The sequence below is a fragment of the Schistocerca americana genome, chromosome 9 (genome assembly GCF_021461395.2).
Source record: "Schistocerca americana isolate TAMUIC-IGC-003095 chromosome 9, iqSchAmer2.1, whole genome shotgun sequence".
NCBI lineage: Eukaryota > Metazoa > Arthropoda > Insecta > Orthoptera > Acrididae > Schistocerca > Schistocerca americana.
In genome coordinates, this window is record NC_060127.1 from 21,483,926 (window position 1) to 21,505,792 (window position 21,867).

At 46.5% G+C, this 21,867-nt stretch overlaps 1 protein-coding gene across 2 annotated transcripts in view; it reads right to left on the reverse strand.

The window, feature by feature from the left end:
* Nucleotides 1-21,867, reverse strand: part of LOC124551369 (protein sprint) — a 153,767-nt gene that overhangs the window by 114,189 nt on the left and 17,711 nt on the right. The window contains exon 2 of one of the 2 annotated variants that reach the window (XM_047126408.1): nucleotides 559-762. The gene's annotated coding sequence lies outside the window, so the exon portion shown is untranslated. Of the gene's footprint in view, nucleotides 1-558; nucleotides 763-21,867 lie in introns of those variants that run through there. The other variant, XM_047126407.1, reaches the window with a different exon arrangement.

Consider the following 21,867-nt stretch of genomic DNA (forward strand, 5'->3'; position numbering starts at 1 on the left):
GATCACGATCAGCAATTCATGTCATGGCCTCCACGCTCTCCCGACTTAACCCCGTGCGATTTCTTTCTGTGGGGTTATGTGAAAGATTCAGTGTTTAAACCTCCTCTACCAAGAAACGTGCCAGAACTGCGAGCTCGCATCAACGATGCTTTCGAACTCATTGATGGAGACATGGTGCGCCGAGTGTGGGAGGAACTTGATTATCGGCTTGATGTCTGCCGAATCACTGAAGGGGTACATATCGAACATTTGTGAATGCCTAAAAAAACGTTTTGAGTTTTTGTATGTGTGTGCAAAGCATTGTGAAAATATCTCAAATAATAAAGTTATTGTAGAGCTGTGAAATGGCTTCAATCATTTGTAATAACCCTGTACTATGGCGCTGCTTCGCCTGGCGCGTGCAGCTGGCAACGCAACAGTCTCCTGCGTCTGGCCGGGCATGCGCGAACCGCGAAGATAAAAGAATTGAACTATAGCTGTTGTAAAATGTATGACAACAGGTCTCTAAATCAAATGGAGTGGAACGAGTGACAGGGTGAGAGTAAGCACGGCACGGACCCCCTCCTCCTTGCCCTGCAGCAGGTGGAAGGCGCCGGCGCGCTGGATGCCGGGCAGGAACCAGACGGGGTGCGTGCGAATGAGGCGCTCCACCAGCCCGATGTCGCACGCCGCCGCCTCCTCGTCCGCCTCGCCGTCGCACTCGTCCGCCTCGTCCAGCTCGTGCGACACGGACCCCTCACACGACGAGCCCGACGCCGACTCCTGCAATTTAAAGCCGACAAATTTTTGCACGGTTGCGTTTATTTTGCCACAAAACAGTACAATCGGGCGATAATGGAAATGGAAATGTCGTGTGGCTAGGGCCTCCCGTCGGGTAGACCGTTCGCCTGGTGCAGGTCTTTCGATTTGACGCCACTTCGGCGCGAAGTAGGAACAATACAAAGAATACAAAACGTAAACAACTGCAACATGCATAGGCAGGGTTGCCAGACTCTGCAAACCGGGGAGTACCAGGGAATTTCAAACACATCTGGGAAATTTGAAAAAAAAGAAAGAAACACTGGAAATATTTCGTTTTTGGAACGATAATTAAATCAAGACCTTAAGCTGTCGACAGGCGTTGATGTACATCAACGGGGACAGTTGAAAATGTGTACCCCGACCGAGACTCGAACCCGGGACCTCCTGCATATATGGGAGACACTCTGTCCATTTTTTTTTTAATGTCATTTTGTTCGCTTTCGTTCGTCGCATCTGCTCGGGGAGGACGTCGTAAGACACCCTTTTAAGGTCATTGTTGATCGATTAACTCAGTTTTTTTTTTATTACAGAGGGCATCTATGCCTCGGACCAAACACGCTGAGCTACCGTGCAGGCATGAAATGATGATGAAAGACACACACCCAGTCATCACGAGGCAGAGAAAAACCCTGACCCCGTGGGAAGCGAGAACGCTACCGCAAGACCACGAGCTGAGGACTCCATCTGAGCCACCAAGGGCACAGGGGACAGTGCGACTGCAGGGATTTATCCCTTGCACGCTCCCCGTGAAACCCACATTCCCAACTTAATGTCCAGACACTACATTCGTTGTGCCCCTCCCCATTACACTCATTATTCGCGGCATACAATCTTACCGAGTCCCGTAAGAGTTCGGGCAATGCGTGTGCATCCAGCACAGAAGAAGGAGGTCAATGGGCGCTGTCGACAACTTACAGTCTTGATTTAATCATTTCATTCTACTATAGTTGCATGGTCACCGATGGTATATGTTCCTTCGGGCATGTCCGACAGAACAGATCTTGTTGTTGTGGTCTTCAGTCCAGTCCAGTAACAGCCAAAACTCGTCGAAAATCTCGATTACCGGGATGGATGAACTATGTATATACATAATTAAGTTTGTACGGAACTCTTACTGTTCGAGTCTTAACCCCACTTGGCCACTTATTTTCTGTTTCAAACACACAACGACGCATTCGCCACGTTATTTTCGCTATCTTTTATGACTGAATCTGTGGCCTTCTGCTAACCGAAGGAGTAGCGCATCTACCGACCGTTTCACGACAATTCGGATGTAAGACGCCTAGGGGTTCCACCCGTAGGACCTTGGAGCATATTCTCAGCTCAAACGTAATGAGGTATCTGGAGCAGGAGACCTTTTCCATGTCAACCAGCGTGGACTTTGAAACATCCGTCACGAGAAATCCAACTCGCTCTTTTCTCACAACACATCCAGAAAACCATGGATCAAGCCAGTCAGGCTGATACAGTGTTTCTTAATTCCCGAAATACGTTTGACTCCATACTGTACACACACTATCAAAATTACGAACGTATAGGGTTGTTGTTGTTGTCTTTAGTCCTGAGACTGGTTTGATGCAGCTCTCCATGCTAATCTATCCTGTGCAAGCTCCTTCATCTCCCAGTACTTACTGCAACCTACATCCTTCTGAATCTGTTTAGTGTATTCATCTCTTGGTATCCCTCTACGATTTTTACCCTCCATGCTTCCCTCCAATGATAATTTGGGATCCCTTGATGCCTCAGAACATGTCCTACCAACCGGTCCCTTCTTCTTGTCAAGTTGTGCCACAAACTCCTCCCCAATTCTATTCAATACCTCCTCATTAGTTATGTGATCTACCTAGCTAATCTTCAGCATCCTTCTGTAGCACCACATTTCGAAAGCTTCTATTCTCTTCTTGTCTAAACTATTTATCGTCCATGTTTCACTTCCATACATGGCTACACTCCATACAAATACTTTCAGAAATGACTTCCTGCCACTTAAATCTATACTCGATGTTAACAAATTTCTCTTCTTTAGAAACGCTTTTCTTGCCATTGCCAGTTTACATTTTATATACTCTCTACTTCGACCATCATCAGTTATTTTGCTCCCCAAATAGCAAAACTCCTATACTACTTTAAGTGTCTTATTTCCTAATCTAATTCCCTCAGCCTCACCCGACTTAATTACACTTCATTCCATGATCCTCGTTTTGCTTTTGTTGATGTTCATCTTATATCCTCCCTTCAAGTCACTATCCATTCCGTTCAACTGCTCTTCCAAGTCCTTTGCTGTCTCTGACAGAATTACAATGTCGTCGGCGAACCTCAAAGTTTTTATTTCTGCTCCATGGATTTTAATGCCTACTCCGAACTTTTCTTTTGTTTCTTTTACTGCTTCCTCAATATACAGATTGAATAGCATCGGGGATAGGCTACAACCCTCTCACTCCCTTCCCAACCACTGCTTCCCTTTCATGCCCCTTGCCGTCTGGTTTCTGTACAAATTGTAAATAGCCTTTCGCTCCCTGTACTTTACCCCTGCCACCTTCAGAAATTGAAAGAGAGTATTCCTGCCAACATTGTCAAAAGCTTTCTCTAAGTCTACAAATGCTAGAAACGTAGATTTGTCTTTCCTTAATATTTCTTCTAAGATAAGTCGTAGGGTCAGTATTGCCTCACGTGTTCCAATATTTCTATGGAATCCAAACTGATCCTCCCCGAGGTCGGCTTCTACCAGTTTTTCCATTCGTCTGTAAAGAATTCGCGTTAGAATTATGCAGCCGTGACTTATAAAACTGATAGTTCGGTAATTTTCACATCTGTCAATACCTGCTTTCTTTGGGATTGGAATTATTATATTCTCCTTGAAGTCTGATGGTATTTCGCCTGTCTCATACATCTTGCTCACCGGAACAATACAAAGAATACAGAACGCAAACAACTGCAACATCCATAGCCATGGTTGCCGGAGAGTCTGGAAATAGGGGAGTACCAGGTAATTTCAAACACATCAGGGAAATTTGAAAAAAAGAAAGAAACAATGGAAATATCTAGTTTTTGATTGCTAATTAAATCAAGACCCTAAGCTTTCGACAGTTGTTGATATAGATCAACGGGGGCAGTTGAAAATGTGTGCCCCGACCGGGACTTGAACCCGGGATCTCCTACTTACATGGCAGACGCTCTATCCTTTTTTTTAGTTCGTTGCGTTTGGTCTGCTCGGACGTCACAAGACATCCGTTGGTCGTTGATTCTTTGACTCAGTTTTTTTTTTTTTTTTATTACAGAGGCCAACCAGCTCTCTGACCAAACACGCTGAGCTACCGTGCCGGCAACCATCTGAGCCACCGAGGGCCCAGAGGATAGTGCGACTGAAGGGAGTTATCCCTTGCACGCTCCCCGTGAGACCAACACTCCCACTTAATGCTACTTAATATCCACACACTACATTCGTTGTGCCCCTGCCCATTACACTCATTACTCGCGGCACACAATCTTACCGAGTCCTGTAAGTGTTTGGGCAATGCGTGTGCATCCAGCACAGAAGGAGGAGGTCAATGGGCGCTTACCGTTAACTATATATGAAGATGTATATCAACGCCTGTCGAAAGCTTAGAGTCTTGATTTAATCATCATTTCATTCTACTAGAGCTGCAAGGTGACCGATGGTTTATGTCGGACAGAACAGATGTTGTTGTTGTGGTCTTCAGTCCTGAGACTGGTTTGATGCAGCTCTCCACGCTAATCTATCCTGTGCAAGCTCCTTCATCTCCCAGTACCTACTGCAACCTACATCCTTCTGAATCTCCTTAGTGTATTCATCTCTTGGTCTCCCTCTACGATTTTTACCCTCCACGCTGCCCTCCAATACTAAATTGGTGATCCCTTGATACCTCAGAACATGTCCTACCAACCGATCCCTTCTTCTGGTCAAATTCTGCCACAAACTTCTCTCCTCCCCAATTCTATTCAATACCTCCTCATCAGTTATGTGATCTACCCATCTAATCTTCAGCATTCTTCTGTAGCACCACATTTCGAAAGCTTGTATTCTCTTCTTGTCCAAACTATTTATCGTCCATGTTTCGCTCCCATACATGGCTACACTCCATACAAATACTTCCAGAAACGACTTCCTGACACTTAAATCTATACTCGATGTTAACAAATTTCTCTTCTTCAGAAACGCTCTCCTTGCCATTGCCAGTCTACATTTTATATCCTCTCTACGTCGACCATCATCGGTTATTTTGCTCCCGAAATAGCAAAACTCCTTTACTACTTTAAGTGTCTCATTTCCTAATCTAATTCCCTCAGCATCACCCGAGTTAGTTCGACTACATTCCATTATCCTCGTTTTCTTTTGTTGATGTTCATCTTATATTCAGATACCATCTTCATATATATATCGTTTTTGTCTCAGTAGATGAAATGGTTTGAGTGCTGTGGTGTCGTGGATCGTCGCTGGCTGGGCGCAGCTGAGTACGTGCGCCGCTTCCCTACTCCCTAGCCGGCCGCGGTGGCCGTGCGGCGCTAGGCGCTCCAGTCCGGAGCCGCGCTGCTGCTACGGTCGCAGGTTCGAATCCTGCCTCGGGCATGGATGTGTGTGATGTCCTTAGGTTAGTTAGGTTTAAGTAGCTCTAAGTTCTAGGGGACTGATGACCACAGCAGTTGAGTCCCATAGTGCTCAGAGCCATTTGAACCAACCCCACTCCCTCATTCCTACTGCTTTTCCACTTCCGACCACTCCCCTCAGCTTCCAGTCAGTGCTGCCACCACTTCTTGCCACTAGCCTAGAAGCTGCCGACGACAGACTGGAAGGCGTGACGGGTGGTTTGTTTGGATCTGATTCTCAGACGCAGCGGCCGGAGATGGCGGTCATGTATGCGCGAGTTGTGTCTGAGTAACTTGAAATGGTTCAAATGGCTCCGAGCACTATAGGACTTAACTTCTGAGGTCATCGGTCCCCTAGAACTTAGAACTACTTAAACCTAACTAACCTAAGGACATCACACGCAGTCATGCCCGAGGCAGGATTCGAACCTGCGACTGTAGCGGTCGCGCGGTTCCAGACTGTAGCGCCTAGAACCGCTCGGCCACTCGTGCCGGCGTCTGAGTAACTGTGTGGATGTGCGTATGCTCTTGTTTTCTGACAAAGGATATGATCGAGAGTTGTGAGAGTGTGATTTTTCTATGTGCGGCTCAGCAATCATCCTTACGGCGAGTTGCTACCTATCCTCATTATTATTGATTCTCAGAATATCTGAAGAAGTTATCTGTCACATGGATCGATCACCGCGGTCTCATTTCATCGACACGTTGTCTGTGGCTCGCGAACAGCTGGCTACACGAGTGGATTTCCGCGACGGGCCAAAACCGCCGGCAGTTCCTGTAGATACCTGTAATGGATCGGGGTTGCCGATCGGAAGCCACTAAAGTACAGGCCCTGCCGGTTGGATCTAGTCTCACAGATCCGCCCGCAGGTCGGGTCTGTTGGTGTGTAGCGTAATGCAGCGGATTGTCGTGGTTTACTCGTGAACCCAGGACTGCAGTTCTCTTCAGCAGGTCATGGCTGATGAATTTCAGGAATTGCGACTGTCTTGCCGCAAGTACGTCGTGCAGTGTGGCGTTTTATAGACATAATATTTGTTCTATTACATTGTGGCGCTTCAAAAGTAGATTATTTGTTAGGAAGTGTGGACGATAATAAGAAGAAAATTGTGGCAGTTGCTGGCGGTTTGTACACTATGTACTTATATATTTCTCGAAAGAACAATCACACAATACCTGTAAAATGATATAATACAGTGGGTAATAACCGACAATAACGAACATAGCAGAACCAACATGTCACGTACAGTCTTAGTTTACACAATATTCTTCCCCTGCTTATACACTTCTTTCAAGAGGCCTACTTTTTTCTCAGGTTACTTCTGAAATCAGTGAAGATATTTTAAATCTGTCTTGCGACTACAAGGAAATGCGTATTTTTGTCTCCAAATGTGTTTCGTTATACGTAATTCTGCAGGCTTTCGTGGCCGTTGTCACTGCTAGCAGTAGTGGACACCATAAGATCCTGAGGAAGATCCCAGCAGAGGGGTCGAAACGGCGATCATTTTAATAGAAATATGACGTGGCCTAATAACCCAGGAGATTTTAACTTCAGTGTTTCGTTTTATTGAAATACCATCAGTGGTCTTAATGAAACACATGTACCATTTGGCTTGATTTCTCCAGCTAAAAACACTTGATTACGACAGATGTTTATGTTAGTACTTAAGATTTTTGCTCACATCAGGAAATGCCATCTGCTTGCATGCTTTATATATATATATATATATATCCTCGTTTGCACTATTGTTTCTTGTACCGTAGCTCCAAGGACAGGTTGTCAACTTACGTCTTAGCGTACCCTCGAGATCTCAAAATTTGTCAGGGAATAATCCTAAAACGCCGGGAAATCAGGGATATATCGGGGAATCTCACTTGGAGAAACTTGTGGCAATCCTGATAACGGTAGAAAAAAAAAGTTCTTTGTTTTACCGACTTAAGGGATTTGCACACACATTCTGACAACAGGTTAATATGCTTAGTAAGCTGTGTGACCACCTGTGGCGGCAATACCGGCATGACAAACGACGGGGCATGCTGTGAATGATGTCATCAATCTCATTGTTGTTGTTGTGGTCTTCAGTCCTGGGACTGGTTTGATGCAGCTCTCCATGCTACTCTATCCTGTGCAAACTTCTTCATCTCCCAGTACCTACTGCAGCCTACATCCTTGTGAATCTGCTTAGTGTATTCATCTCTTGGTCTCCCTCTACGATTTTTACCCTCCACGCTGCCCTCCAATACTAAATTGGTGATCCCTTGATGCCTCAGAGCATGTCCTACCAACCGATCCCTTCTTCTGGTCAAGTTGTGCCACAAACTTCTCTTCTCCCCAGTCCTATTCAATACTTCCTCATTAGTTATGTGATCTACCCATCTAATCTTCAGCATTCTTCTGTAGCACCACATTTCGAAAGCTTCTATTCTCTTCTTGTCCAAACTATTTATTGTCCATGTTTCACTTCCATACATGGCTACACTCCATACAAATACTTTCAGAAATGACTTCCTAACACTTAAATCTATACTCGATGTTAACAAATTTCTCTTCTTCAGAAACGCTTTCCTTGCCATTGCCAGTCTACATTTTATATCCTCTCTACTTCGACCATCATCAGTTATTTTACTCCCCAAATAGCAAAAGTCCTTTACTACTTTAAGTGTCTCATTTCCTAATCTAATTCCCTCAGCATCACCCGACTTAATTAGACTACATTCCATTATCCTCGTTTTGCTTTTGTTGATGTTCATCTTATATCCTCCTTTCAAGACACTGTCCATTCCATTCAACTGCTCTTCCAAGTCCTTTGCTGTCTCTGACAGAATTACAATGTCATCGGCGAACCTCAAAGTTTTTATTTCTTCTCCATGAATTTTAATACCTACTCCGAATTTTTCTTTTATTTCCTTTACTGCTTGCTCAATCTCATATTGAGGCAAAAACGCTCGTTCTTCCTGCAGCACTGCTCGCAAGTCTTGCGGAATGGATGATGGACGCCGACGTGGTGCAACCCGTCTCCTAGTGCATCCCAGACGTGCTGTATGAGATTCAAGCCGACGGAGCGAGCAGGCCACGCCATGATGCGTGCAATATCTTCCATTTCCAAAAAAAGAAGCAGCAACCACGCGTGCTGTACGAAGTCGAACATTACCGTACAGCAACACGAAGTGTGGGCCCAAACCACTTCGCAACAGCCGCATATGAGATCTCACGATGTCACGACACCCGACCGCAGTTACACACTGCCGATTCAGCGGTACAATTTTGTGAAGAGGAGTTCGAATGGTCCACGCCGTTAGGGATCATCCTTGATATCTGTCTCTTTGCACAATAGTTGGGTCCCGAAATCGTGCTCCACGTGCCCTCAAGATGCGAATCCGTCGAGAATCACTCTCCAGACCAAATCTGGAGTCATTTATGAAAACAACATTCGCCCACTGTCCGACCGTTCAGGTGGCATGACAGCTCCACTCCAGGCGTCCCCTTCTGTGAAGACGCGTCAGAGGCACACACACAGCAAGTCTCCGACAGTAAAGGCCACTCTGCCGAAGGCTTCAGCGCACCGTTTGCCTCTCTACGACACGTCCAGTGGATGCTGCGAGGTCAGATGCCAGTTGCCGCGCGGTACTAAGGCGGTTCCGTCGTGCCCCTGCAGCCAAATAAACGATTCTGTCTTTCTGATGTCACGCGTGGTCGGCACCACCCTGGTTTTCCCGATACAGTTTCGATCTCTATAAACTGTCGTCACATCCGAAAAACAACGATTCACATTAAGCCATCGGGTCCCATCAGTTTGCGTCTGTCCTGCTCCCATTCTTCCCGTGGCTTTCCACCGCAGACTGTCTCCCCTCTGTGCCATACTGCACCGCCTGTGACTGTGTACATAACCATTGTGGATGAGGAACTATCCGACAAACACTATCCCGTTTGGTAGGTGCCCTAACGTCATCGTTGGTGTGGTTGTCCGTTGACCACATTGCTCTCTTCCGTGCAGGACACGAGCGTACACACTAACACAAACAGGTATTTAGATGCCACTTCGCAGCACCACCTATCCCAGAAGCAAGCAGTAGTCAACACTCTGTCTTCACGTGTCTTCCGTATCAGCGATGACGACAACTTGGAATCGGAGCTGAAATTTTTTAAAGAGGACATTGAAGGCAAATGGATAGGATAGTTATTCAATCGACAGGGCTTTTACGGCGGAATATTTATAACGCTAATAAGAAGGACGAGGAACAGCCTTCCCACTCCGTCAGGTTACCGTTCGTTTCTGGTGTCACTGACCGCATAAGTAGAATTTTAAAGAAAAATGGTATTCAGATATCTTTCTTTAGTCAAAACAAAGTAAACGACTTTTTCCGACGGACAACGGATGTACCTTATTACCCCCACAATGCAGGCGTCCATCAACTGCCATGTGGCTACGGCAAAGTGTATATAGGCGAAACGGGATGAACTGTTAAAGAACTCATTAAGGAACACGAACGGCACATGCGGCTAAAATAAAGTGCAAAATCGGCAGTAGCGGAACATCACGAGTACTGTGGCTCTGACATCGATTTTAATAACGTACGTGTACTTGCTAAAGAAACAAACATTTATAGAAGAAAGGTCCGAGAAGCTGTTGAAATTTCTAAGAATACATCTAATTTCAATAGAGAGGATGGCTATAGGCTTCCGGCATCGTGGCTCCCCGCCATCAAGGAAGTGAATACGCGACCGCGGTGTGTGAGCGGCATAAACAACGCGCTGCAAGTCACCTCGGCGGACAATAATATTTTGGGTAAACATTCCCCCTCTCTTGCTCTGTCCGTTTCGAATCTAGCCACTGATGACGACCAACCAATAGCGGTAGCAGGCATTTCAACCAATAACCCTTCTCCAGCATAAGTGTGGAACAGTGCCTTTCTATCCAGTGACGATGACCGCCAATGGTATCTACAGGAGATGGGCTACCAACGCCCCTCTTCTGTATCAGAGCGGCAATGTTAGCCTATGACTATATGGCCCACCAATGGTAGCCATATGAATTTTAACCAATACTATCACTTCTCCAGTAGCGCCAAAAACTCCCCCTTTATAAGTGGGAGCGACACTCGTCTCTGACCGTGTTCTAGCAGTAGTGGACACCAAAAGATCCTGAGGAAGATCCCAGCAGACGGGTCGAAACGTCGAACATTTTAGAAGAAACATGACGCGGCCTAATAACCCAGAAGATTTTAACTTAAGTACGGACATCTGTTGGCAGTTTGTATGATTATATCGTGAATGAGACTCCGGACAGGGAAATAATGGTTTGTTGCTTTAATTTTGGACACCCATGTGTTTAGTTCCACCTCCAGGCCGCTGTCCAAAGTTGGCGGACACACACACAGACACACACACACACACACACACACACACACACACACACACACCGCTGCGCACCGCGAAGGGAAGCACACTAACGTAAACGTGGTATACGTCGACCGCCGTGGTTACTTTGACCACTCATACACAAAAACTTTCATAGTTTTATGCTGCCTCTCAGTTGGCTGTTTAGTGTACACTTTTTCGTAGTAAACTTCCTCAGTATAGATGGCGCCATGTATCACCAATTTTCTTGCGCAACAGTTCACGGACCTGTAGCGACTTAGCCGGCCGAAGTGGCCGTGCGGTTAAAGGCGCTGCAGTCTGGAACCGCAAGACCGCTACGGTCGCAGGTTCGAATCCTGCCTCGGGCATGGATGTTTGTGATGTCCTTAGGTTAGTTAGGTTTAAGTAGTTCTAAGTTCTAGCGGACTAATGACCTCAGCAGTTGAGTCCCATAGTGCTCAGAGCCATTTTTTTTTTGTAGCGACTTATAACTGTATACGAAAAAGTGTGTTAAAATCAGATCGTGCAAAATCCACTAGCATCACTTAGCAGCAAAATCATCGGTGTTTTCAACTATATCGTGTACGCTGAGCTGACAAAAGCCGTGGAATACCTTCTATTACCGTGGCGGACCTCCGATCGACATGGCATGGACTCAACAACCCGTTCCAAGTAATATGCATACATACTGCGTCATTCTGCCTCTGCAGCCACGCCGCGCGGGGTGGCGGCGCGGTTTGAGGCGCCATGTCACGGATCGTACGACCCCTCCCGCCGGAGGTTCGAGTCCTCCCTCGGGAATGAGTGTGTGCATTGCTCTTAGCATAAGTTAGGTTAAGTAGTGTGTAAGTCTAGGGACCGATGACCTCAGCAGTTTGGTCACTTAGGTATTCACACACATTTCATTTCTGCAGCCGCCTGTACTTTCCAGAATATTGCCGGTGCAGGATTTTGTGCGCGAACTGACCTCTCAATTATGTCCCAAAAATGTTTGAGGAGATTCCTGTCGGGCGATCTGGGCGGCCAAAACATTCGCTCGGACGGTCCAGAATGTACTTCAAACCAGTCGCGAATAATTCTGGCCTGCAGACATGACAACTGTCATCCTAATAGATTTCATCATTTGTCTGGGAACATGAAGTTCTTGAATGGCTGCTAATGGTCTCCGAGTCGCCGAACACAACCGTTTCCAGCCAATGATCGGTTCATTTGGACCAGAGGACCTCGCCCATTCCATGTAAACATAGCCTACACTACAATGGAGTCACCACCAGCTTGCACAGTGTATTGTTGACAATTTGAGTCCATGGCTTCGTGGGGTCTTCTTCACACTCGAACCCTACCATCAGCTCTCACCGGCTGAAATCGGGACTCATCTGACAACGTCCTGGTTCTCCAGCCGTGTAGGGTCCAACTGATATGATCAAAAGCACAGGAGAGGGGCGGGAGGCGATGTCGCGCTGTTAGCAAAGGCACTCGCGACAATCGTCTACTGCCATAGCCCATTAACGCCAAACTTCGCCGCCCTGTCATAATGCTTATGTTCGACGTACGTCCCACATTGATTTACGCGATTATTTCAAGCAGTGTTGCTTGTCTGCTAGCACTGACAGCTCTACGCAAACGACACTGCTCTATGTCGTTAAGTGAAGGCCGTCGGCCATTGCGTTGTCCGTGGTGAGAGATAATGCCTAAAATTTGGTATCCAAGGCACACTACCTACACTGTGGATCTCGCAGTAGTGAATTCCCAAACAATTTCCGAAATGGCATGTCCCACGCATCTAGCTACACATACCATTCCACGTTCGAAGTCCGATAATTCGTGTTTTGTGGCTATAATCGTGTCAGGAATCACCAGAGTAAAAATGACAGTTCCGCCAATGCACTGCCCTTTTATACCTCTGTATGTGTGTGAGCCGTAGTAAAATTTGCTGTTTTGAAGAGCGCGCCGCAGCGCGTAGTGTGAAGCAGTCGCCCTCCGTTTCTGGCGGTGGCGCCGCTGTGGCAGTCGCAGCTTTGGTGTCTCACTCTGGTGGGAAAGGGGAAAGGTTGCCTGTTCACGCGCATTTAAGGGACGCTATGAGCTCGTCAGGGGGTCAGTGGGTTTCAGTCAGTCGGAGGCAGTTGGTCAGCCAGGTCAGTCTGTCAGTCTGGGCGTCTAGTCAGTTGGTCAGCCAAGTTAGTCTGGGTCTGTCTCTCGTCCGCATTGGTGAGGCGGTTAGTGTATGTCTGTCTGTCTGTCGTCCGGAGTGCTAGTATGTGTTAGGCCGCCAGTCTGCTCGAGTTTGCTCAGGCAATGGGCATTGGCGGTTGGATCGATCGGTTGGTCGGTCGCGCACTGGGACATAAGATGACTGGTCCGCCTGGAGCGTCGGCGCATGTGAGGTCGCCACGTGAGTCCAGTGGCTGTACCGTATAGCGGGGCGTAGTGGTTTAGCGACCGACACGAGAGCAACAGGAGCCAACCCACGACATCGGTCTGGCCGAGGCGAGCTGCGACGCCGTGAGATGGGCGCGCCTTCCTGCGTATGTTGAAGCTGCTGCCAGCGGACAGTTCGGGAGAGCGTTTTGGGAGTGCTGCGCCAGGTCTTTTTGTCAGAAATCGCAGTTATTAGAAGTTAAGTGATTAGAGATATATTGTTTCAGTTGCTTGTTAAATTCTGCTTGTGTTCTTGGTCAGTCTCTCGTCCCCAGATTGCTCGCCTGTCTCTCGTCCGCATTTGTTGGGCAGTTAGTGTCTGTCTGTCTGCCGTACGTTAATAGCTGCCTCTGTCATGTTTGTCAGATTCGGTGTGTTGACGAATTTATTGCTTGAAGTGACGGCAGAATTGTTGAAATAAGTTTTTATCTTGCCTATCATCTTGCGAGGTGGTATAAGTGTAATGCAGAGCATGTTGTACATTTTATGTAAGTCTGCATTTTCTTGGTTTTATTTAAATAGTTATTTTTATAAAGTTGCCACCCTTCCACCGTAAGAGGTCTTTTAAAAACAAATTGCATTTTCGATGGCAAATATTTTCTTAGTTGAGTGTTGTACCATTTACATCCATAGTTAATGTGTTTGTGTGAGTTGTTAAAATTTTTACTTTAAAGTAATCTGGTGTGTTGCACCAGTGTAGTTTTTCAGAGGTCGTTGTGAGCGGCCGTGTTGAAATGGGGCGGAAGCTTCTCAGCCCGAAAGCTCCTACTGTAAAAATTGTTATCCTGCCTCTGAATAATTGTAACTTGATATTTAGAGGGTACTTTCTGATTGTAATTTTAAATCTGTTTTTTAAAAGGCTTTTAGGAATAAAATTCACATTTGTTAAATTGTGACTTGGTATTTCGAGTGTGCTTTTCTGCTTACAATTTTAAATCTGTTTTGAAAAAGCTTTCAGGAATAAATTTACATTTGTTAAAAGTAATTTTCCATCAGTTACTTCATGACAACTACTTCCACGCTCACCTAGTGTGATTAAATGTTTCAATGTTGTTGATGAATCGCCAGCAAATAAAGTAATTCCAGAATGAGATTTTCACTCTGCAGCGGAGTGTGCGGTGATATGAAACTTCCTGGCAGATTAAAACTGTGTGCCCGACCGAGACTCGAACTCGGGACCTTTGCCTTTCGCGGGCAAGTGCTCTACCATCTGAGCTACCGAAGCACGACTCACGCCCGGTCCTCACAGCTTCTATAAAGTTTGGAAGGTAGGAGACGAGACACTGGCAGAAGTAAAGCTTCTATAAAGTTTGGAAGGTAGGAGACGAGACACTGGCAGAAGTAAAGCTGTGAGGACCGGGCGTGAGTCGTGCTTCGGTAGCTCAGATGGTAGAGCACTTGCCCGCGAAAGGCAAAGGTCCCGAGTTCGAGTCTCGGTCGGGCATACAGTTTTAATCTGCCCGGAAGTTTCAAATAAAGTAATTCTTTAAAAAAAATTTGAAAGTAATTTTATGGTTGAATGTGCTTATCGCTATCCCATGACTTTTGCCACTTCAGTGTGGAAGACACCATGACAGGTGAACATTATTTTTTTTCTCCAAAAGTTCAGCTTTTTGTCCAGTGGAATGAGACCGAGGCCAACTGCAGATGTGGGCAAAACGGCGCAGCCCGCTGCGACGCGCTGGCTGCCCTGTAATCTACAGTCCGCTGGGGCTCTCCGGCACTGTGCGCTGTTGCTGCCAGCATCAGTGTCGCTGTTAGTGCGATTGCTTCCGCCTTTTCACGGCCGGAACAAAAAAACGTCGGAGTGCGCCCAGAGACGGAGACGCTGTGCAGCCGTGACAAATGACTGCGCGGCGAACAATGGCGGCCAGATTATGACGGGGCTTTCTCATCACGGCGGCGGACACAGTGGCGACGCTGCCCACGGCGGCTCCCGCTTTTGTTTGGCAACATACGAGATGCACTCGCCGTTTCCTGTTCCCCGGGCGTACACTTGCAGATTGCGGCCCATCCTCGCTGTCACAAGGGAAAGTTGACAGTTTAGAGGAAGGCGCAATTTTTGCAGTACAGTGGAAGCTCGTGTATACCGTCTAACAGGGACTGTAGGCCATCTGGGTTATCGAAAATCCGGAGAATTGTGAATTTCAGAAAAAAATCTGGAACGGTGCGGTTTAAATGCCATAAGCAGATGTGTTATATTTACACTGCACAACAAAAAAAGTTATGCACTCAGAATGAGACGAGAAAACTACATAAAACTTCACATATTGAGAAGGTTGTTGTTGTTGTGGTCTTCAGTCCTGGGACTGGTTTGATGCAGCTCTCCATGCTACTATATCCTGTGCAAGCTTCTTCATCTCCCAGTACCTACTGCAACCAGCCCACCCGGTTAGCCGCGCGGTCTAACGCGCTGCTTCCGTAGCGGAAAGGCGTGCCGGTCCCCGGCACAAATCCGCTCCGCGGATTAGTGTCGAAGTCCGGTGTGCCGGCCAGCCTGTGGATGGTTTTTAGGCGGTTTTCCATCTGCCTCGGCGAATGCGGGCTGGCTCCCTTTATTCCGCCTCAGTTACACTATGTCGGCGATTGCTGTGCAAACACTGTCTTCACATAAGCATACACCATAATTACCACGCAAACATTTGGGGTTTCACTCGTCTGGTATGTGACGTTCCCGGGAAGGGGGGAGGGTGAGGCGGGATCCACTAGGAGCCGAACCGAACATAAACCCTGGGGTCGGTGTGGGGCGGCGGTGGGGTGGGTGGACTGTTGTGGCCTGTTATGGGGTTGTGAACCACTGAGGGATACGGCGGGACAAAGCCTCCCCGGTTTAAATACACAATATAATACCTACTGCAACCTACATCCTTCGAAATCCGCTTACTGTATTCATCTCCTTGTCTCCCTCTACGATTTTTACCCTCCATGCTACCCTCCAATGCTAAATTTGTGATCCCTTGATGCCTCAGAACATGTCCTACCAACAGATCCCTTCTTCTAGTCAAGTTGTGCCACAAATTCCTCTTCTCCCCAATTCTGTTCAGTACCTCCTCATTAGTCACGTGATCTAACCATCTAACCCCCAGCATTCTTCTGTAGCACCACATTTCGAAAGTTTCTATTCTCTTCTTATCTAAACTAGTTATCGTCCATGTTTCACTTCCATACATGGCTTTACTCCATACAAATACTTTCAGAAAAGTGTTCCTGACAAATCTGTACTCGATGTTAAAAAATCTCTCTTCTTTGGAAACGCTTTCCTTGGCGTTGCCAATCTACATTTTATATCCTCTCTACTTCGACCATCATCAGTTATTTTCCTCCTCAAATAGCAAAACTACTTTGCTACTTTAAGGTCTCATTTCCTAACCTAATTCCCTCAGCATCCCCCATTTAATTCGACTACATTCCATTATTATCGTTTTGCTTTTGTTGATGTTCACCTTACATACGCCTTTCAAGACAGTGCCCATTCCATTCAACTGCTCTTCCATGTCCTTTGCTATCTCTGTCAGAATTACCATCTCATGGGCAAACTACAAAGTTTTCATTTATTCTCCATCAATTTTAATTCCAATTTTTCTTTTGTTTCATTTCCTGCTTGCCCAATGTATAGATTCAATAACATCAGGGATAGGCTACAACCCTGTCACTCCCTTCCCAACCACTGTTTCGCTTTCATGTCCCTGCCTTCAGTTGAGAGGGTATGTGACGTTAATTCAGTGATTACAAAATCGAGTGAAACTTACAAACAACTTGGCAATGTGAGCAGCTTATCAGTATCACATTGCATCCTGTCTAGCCCGGATGCGTGCACCGATTGAAATGAGAACGGTGTGACGAAGCTGTAGTGTCCTCTCTGGTGTTCGATGTCCTGGATACTGGGACAGAGCTGATGTGCGAGCTGGAGCCACGTGTGTTCTGTCGGGGACAGATGTAAGGCTCCTAGCTGGTCACTGGAATACCTCAGCACCAAGCAAACAGTTCACATATAGGCTGAGCCCAGCTTTTGGCCCTTCACACTAAATATGCCCTCCCACTTTTCTCATCTCGGGTATTAGCAGACGATCCTCACATCGTTATGTCCATCATCATTTCTTCACAAAAGTGGTTTTTTCTCCCAGACTTACGTATATGAATTTCCTTTTGACACGGGAGTCTCTAGGTTAGTGTTGGCAATTGTTTTCCCCTGCTTCCCTTACGATTTGTCTCGTCTTTTGTGCCGTTTTGTTTCCGCTTTTCTTTGTCGTCTTCCCCTTGTGTTGTCCCCACTGTGTCACAATCATGGTAAGGTATGGTATGGTATGGTACTCGGGATGGGTCGGCTGCGATGCTTACACCCCACCATGCATAACGCCTTTGGGTGCCCCATGCTGTCCCTTCCCCTCCCGTCCCTCCTATTCTTTAACCTTCCTGCTGCCCCGACGTTCCTCTTTGCCCACTTTCTTCTCCCATCGACTGTATTGTGCTCTTTGTGTCGTTCCGCCCATCGATTGTTACCTTAGATCGTGGCACTGATCATGCCACTGTTTGGTTGTGCTCCCCACCCTCCAATCAAGCAAGCAACCAATCAACCCTAGATATGCGTGCAATGTCTTGTAGAAAAATAGCACCATGATTCTGTCGCATGAAAGGTAACACATGAGGATGCAGGATGTCCTTCACATACCGTTGTGATATCAAGACCTCCCTCAACCACAACCAGTTGTGGCTGGAACCCCATACCGTGACACTCAGAGTAACACCGCTCTGCCGCTCAAAAACATTGGAAAACAGGACCTCTCCCCAGGTCGCTGACGATGATCATACAGTGCAATGCAGAACCACGAGTCATCGCTGCACACACAGCAATGCCCCAGTGAATGCTTCCCAATCACGGCACCACTCCAAATGCAGACGTTTGTGTTGCGCTGCTATCAGTGGTAAGTAATGGGCCCTCTCCAACATTCTGTCACCCCAGACCTTTGCTTGGAGACTAGCAGTAGCTTAGTGCACAACATAGCGATACTCAGACGTCGTCGATCGAAGCCTTGACGAGGAGTATGCTTGCCATCACGTTCCCCGCATTCCGAGGCCACTGTCACATCCGAATGCCACAAAAATTGGATATTGCTCTAATCAGCCGGCGAAATAGACCCCCCCCCCCCCCCACAACGAGGTCACTTTCCTTCTCAGTCAGGCGCTGATAACGATGGATAACACAAGTACGCGGCATCTCCGTGTACGGGGTTCGACTCCTGGCTGGGGTGGGTCTGCTCGGGACTGTGTGCGTGTGTTGTCCTCATCGTCATTTCGTTATAATCGACGCGCAAGTCCCCGGCAGGGCGTCAAATACAAAAGACTTCCACCTGGCAGACGAATTCCCCAGAAAGGGACTCGCAGCGCAAAGTGCCTTACGCGTTGAGCCGTGGCGCTCGTTACTGGCGCGCCAGTCTCCTGGATGTCCATTATCGATCCTTCGATGTTTCTTATTTTTGCTTGCCTTGTTTTCCGCATTCGCGGGGCGAGTGGCAGTTGACGTTTGCTCTGTCGACCTGCTGGGACGCCGCGAGGTACGAGGTCGGAAGCAACCACGTATATGTGGAGCTGGTTGTACGCGGTCTGCCGGTTCAGGATGGATGATGTGTGTTGGCTGCCTGCCTGTCTGCTCTCCTGATTTTGATCGCCGTGCCTTGCGACCGTCTAGCTTGGGTTGCTGCCTGGCGTATCCTGCACGAGCCATACCGGACGTCCAGCAGAAGTTTAGCAGCCTTGTGTTTCATTAAAGAAATGGACCAGATGTATAAGACCTTTTGTAACCAATTTTGGTGGCCTCTTAAGTGTGGTCTTGGCGTTTACACTGCCTTTGGGGAGAGCTAATTCTTTTAAATTTAAATAGTTGAGGTTCCCTGTCCTTTATAATCTTTTGGGGGTTTTATTTGAATTTTCTCTTTTTATATCTATATCTACATCCATACTCCGCAAGCCACCTGACTGTGTGGCGGAGGGTACATTGAGCACCTCTATCGGTTCTCTCTCCTATTCCAGTCTCGTATTGTTCTTGGAAATAAGGATTGTCGGTATGCTTCTGTGTGGGGTCTAATCTCTCTGATTTTATCCTCATGGTCTCTTCGCGAGATATACGTAGGAGGGAGCAATATACTGCTTGACTCTTCGGTGAAGGTATGTTCTCGAAACTTTAACAAAAGCCCGTACCGAGCTACTGAGCGTCTCTCCTGCAGAGTCTTCCACTGGAGTTTATCTATCATCTCCGTAACGCTTTCGCGATTATTAAATGATCCTGTAACGAAGCGCTCTGCTCTCCGTTGGATCTTCTATCTCTTCTATCAACCCCATCTGGTACGGATCCCACACTGCTGAGCAGTATTCCAAGCAGTGGGCGAACAAGTGTACTGTAACCTACTTCCTTTGTTTTCGGATTGCATTTCCTTAAGATTCTTCCAATGGATCTCAGTCTGGCATCTGCTTTACCGACGATCAACTTTATATGATCATTCCATTTTAAATCACTCCTAATGCGTACTCCCAGATAATTTATGGCATTAACTGCTTCCAGTTGCTGACCTGCTATAGTGTAACTAAATGATAAGGGATCTTTCTTTCTATGTATTCGCAGCAAATTACACTTGTCTACATTGAGATTGAATTGCCATTCCCTGCACCATGCGTCAATTCGCTGCGGATCCTCCTGCATTTCAGTACAATTTTCCATTGTTACAACCTGTCGATACACCACAGCATCATCTGCAAAAAGCCTTCCTTGTGCTTGGTTAAATGTTTACTTGTATAGCGGGAAGTGACTCCTGGTTAAAACTCGGAGAAGGTGTTTGATGTTACTGCCGCCTCCGGCGTTTGTCTTTTCAATTAAGTGTTGCCATCCCTTCGAGCGACCTGGTGTCACTCCTCGTTAATTAATGCTGGTTTATATGTACTTAATTTTGAATTGGCCATTTGAATTAATATTTTGGAGCGCAGTATAGCACTAAAGCAACCTCATCGTATACCACCTTGTGCCCCTGTCTAGTACCTTAATTTTCAGTAGCACGAGTTAGCTCCACTACCGGTTTCACTGATGTGCTCCCTTCAAAATCTTGTCTTGTGTAAGTTTGCCCCATGTGTGTCTGGGAACACAGAGATGAGCTTTAGTGTGACCTCAGTGCTAGTCAGTTAGTGGAATCTTCAGTTTGGCTTGGCTTCCACTGAAGAGTTTGAGTGGAGCGTAGTGTGTTTGATTTGTTATTCATTTAATTACTGTAAGTTTGTTTATTTAATGGCGAGCAAGATATTTAAAGACTGTTGGTATTAACTCCCCTAGTTGCTGGGTGTTGCTAATTCGTTCCGATTGGCCTACTACTTACTGAATGGCAAGGCTGTTGATTAGTTGGTTACTGCGAGTACAAATTCACGCTATTTATTTGTTGCCAAAATTGTTTCTGTGTCGTGATTCAATCACTAGCTACGTGTTTGAGCTGAATTGATATAAACCTTACGTTGCCTCCTTAAAATTTGTTGCCAGCAGAAACCCTTACGAAAACTAAGTTTTGTCACTGCTTATGTTAACCTTTACTGGGAGCAATATTTCATGTAGTTAAATTTTGTCTTAAAATGTGTATGTCTCTGATGTAATAAACGAGCTATAAAAGAAAAAAGCAAAGGGGCCTAGTCCTTCCTATTGTGTCCGGTTTGTAACACGTATCACGCGTATTTCATTTCACAGCGATCATTCAAAAGCCTACGCTGTCCACGCCCCCTTTTATACACTACCCGGCCTGGTAACAACTCTAAACGCGAACAGCACTGGTGCACTCTGCTGGCAATGCTACCTGACACAGAGAACCGCAACTCCAATCATCTACATAGCGACCGAAGATTTGTATGTGTACAAAGTTACGAGGTATGTTCAAAAAGAAACCGAACTTCTGCTGTATCAGCTTTATTGCTTACCGTACAACATTTTAAGCACTGCCCCCTTCAAAATAGTCCCCTCTACTGGCAATACACCGTTCCCATCGTTTCCTCCAGTTTTGGAACGCCTCCCGGAACACATTTTGTGGGATGGCGTTCAGGTTTCTCGTCGCATTGTCCTGTATCTCTTCTATGGTTTGGAAACGTCTTCTTTTCAACGTGTGTTTCAGTTTGGGAAACAAGGAAAAGTCTCCTGGGGCTAGGTCCGCAGAATACGATGGATGGGACACAACGAGAATGCGGTGTTTTCCAACAGATATCCTTTATCCGTCATATGCAATGGATCAAACTTTTTGTTCATCGACAAATTCGTTCTTCTTGAAGACACTTTATACTCGCAACAAACGAGGGCAATAAATTATTGTACGACTCTACACCGTGACAGGCTCTGATGCAGCAATTCCTCAACGAAGTTATGGACTAGACCAACAAGTATGAATTTTCAACACCTGCGTTAATTCCATTTAACCCTAGATAAAGCGTGTAGTTGGCAGGTATCCTCCCGTGACATTAGTCGTTCGTTTGCAAAACTGTGCGCCAATTTTCGAGTCGCGTCTTCGAGTAATTAAAAGTTTATTGTTGGTGTTCAGTGTTGTGGCAACAGCACGTCTCTGTTTTCCGTCCACAGTTCGTAAGAAATCACTTACCCTACCAGTAGCGTATTTGCGTGACAGTTGCCAACCGCGTGCTATATACGTCACAAGCAAAACTGATGAAAG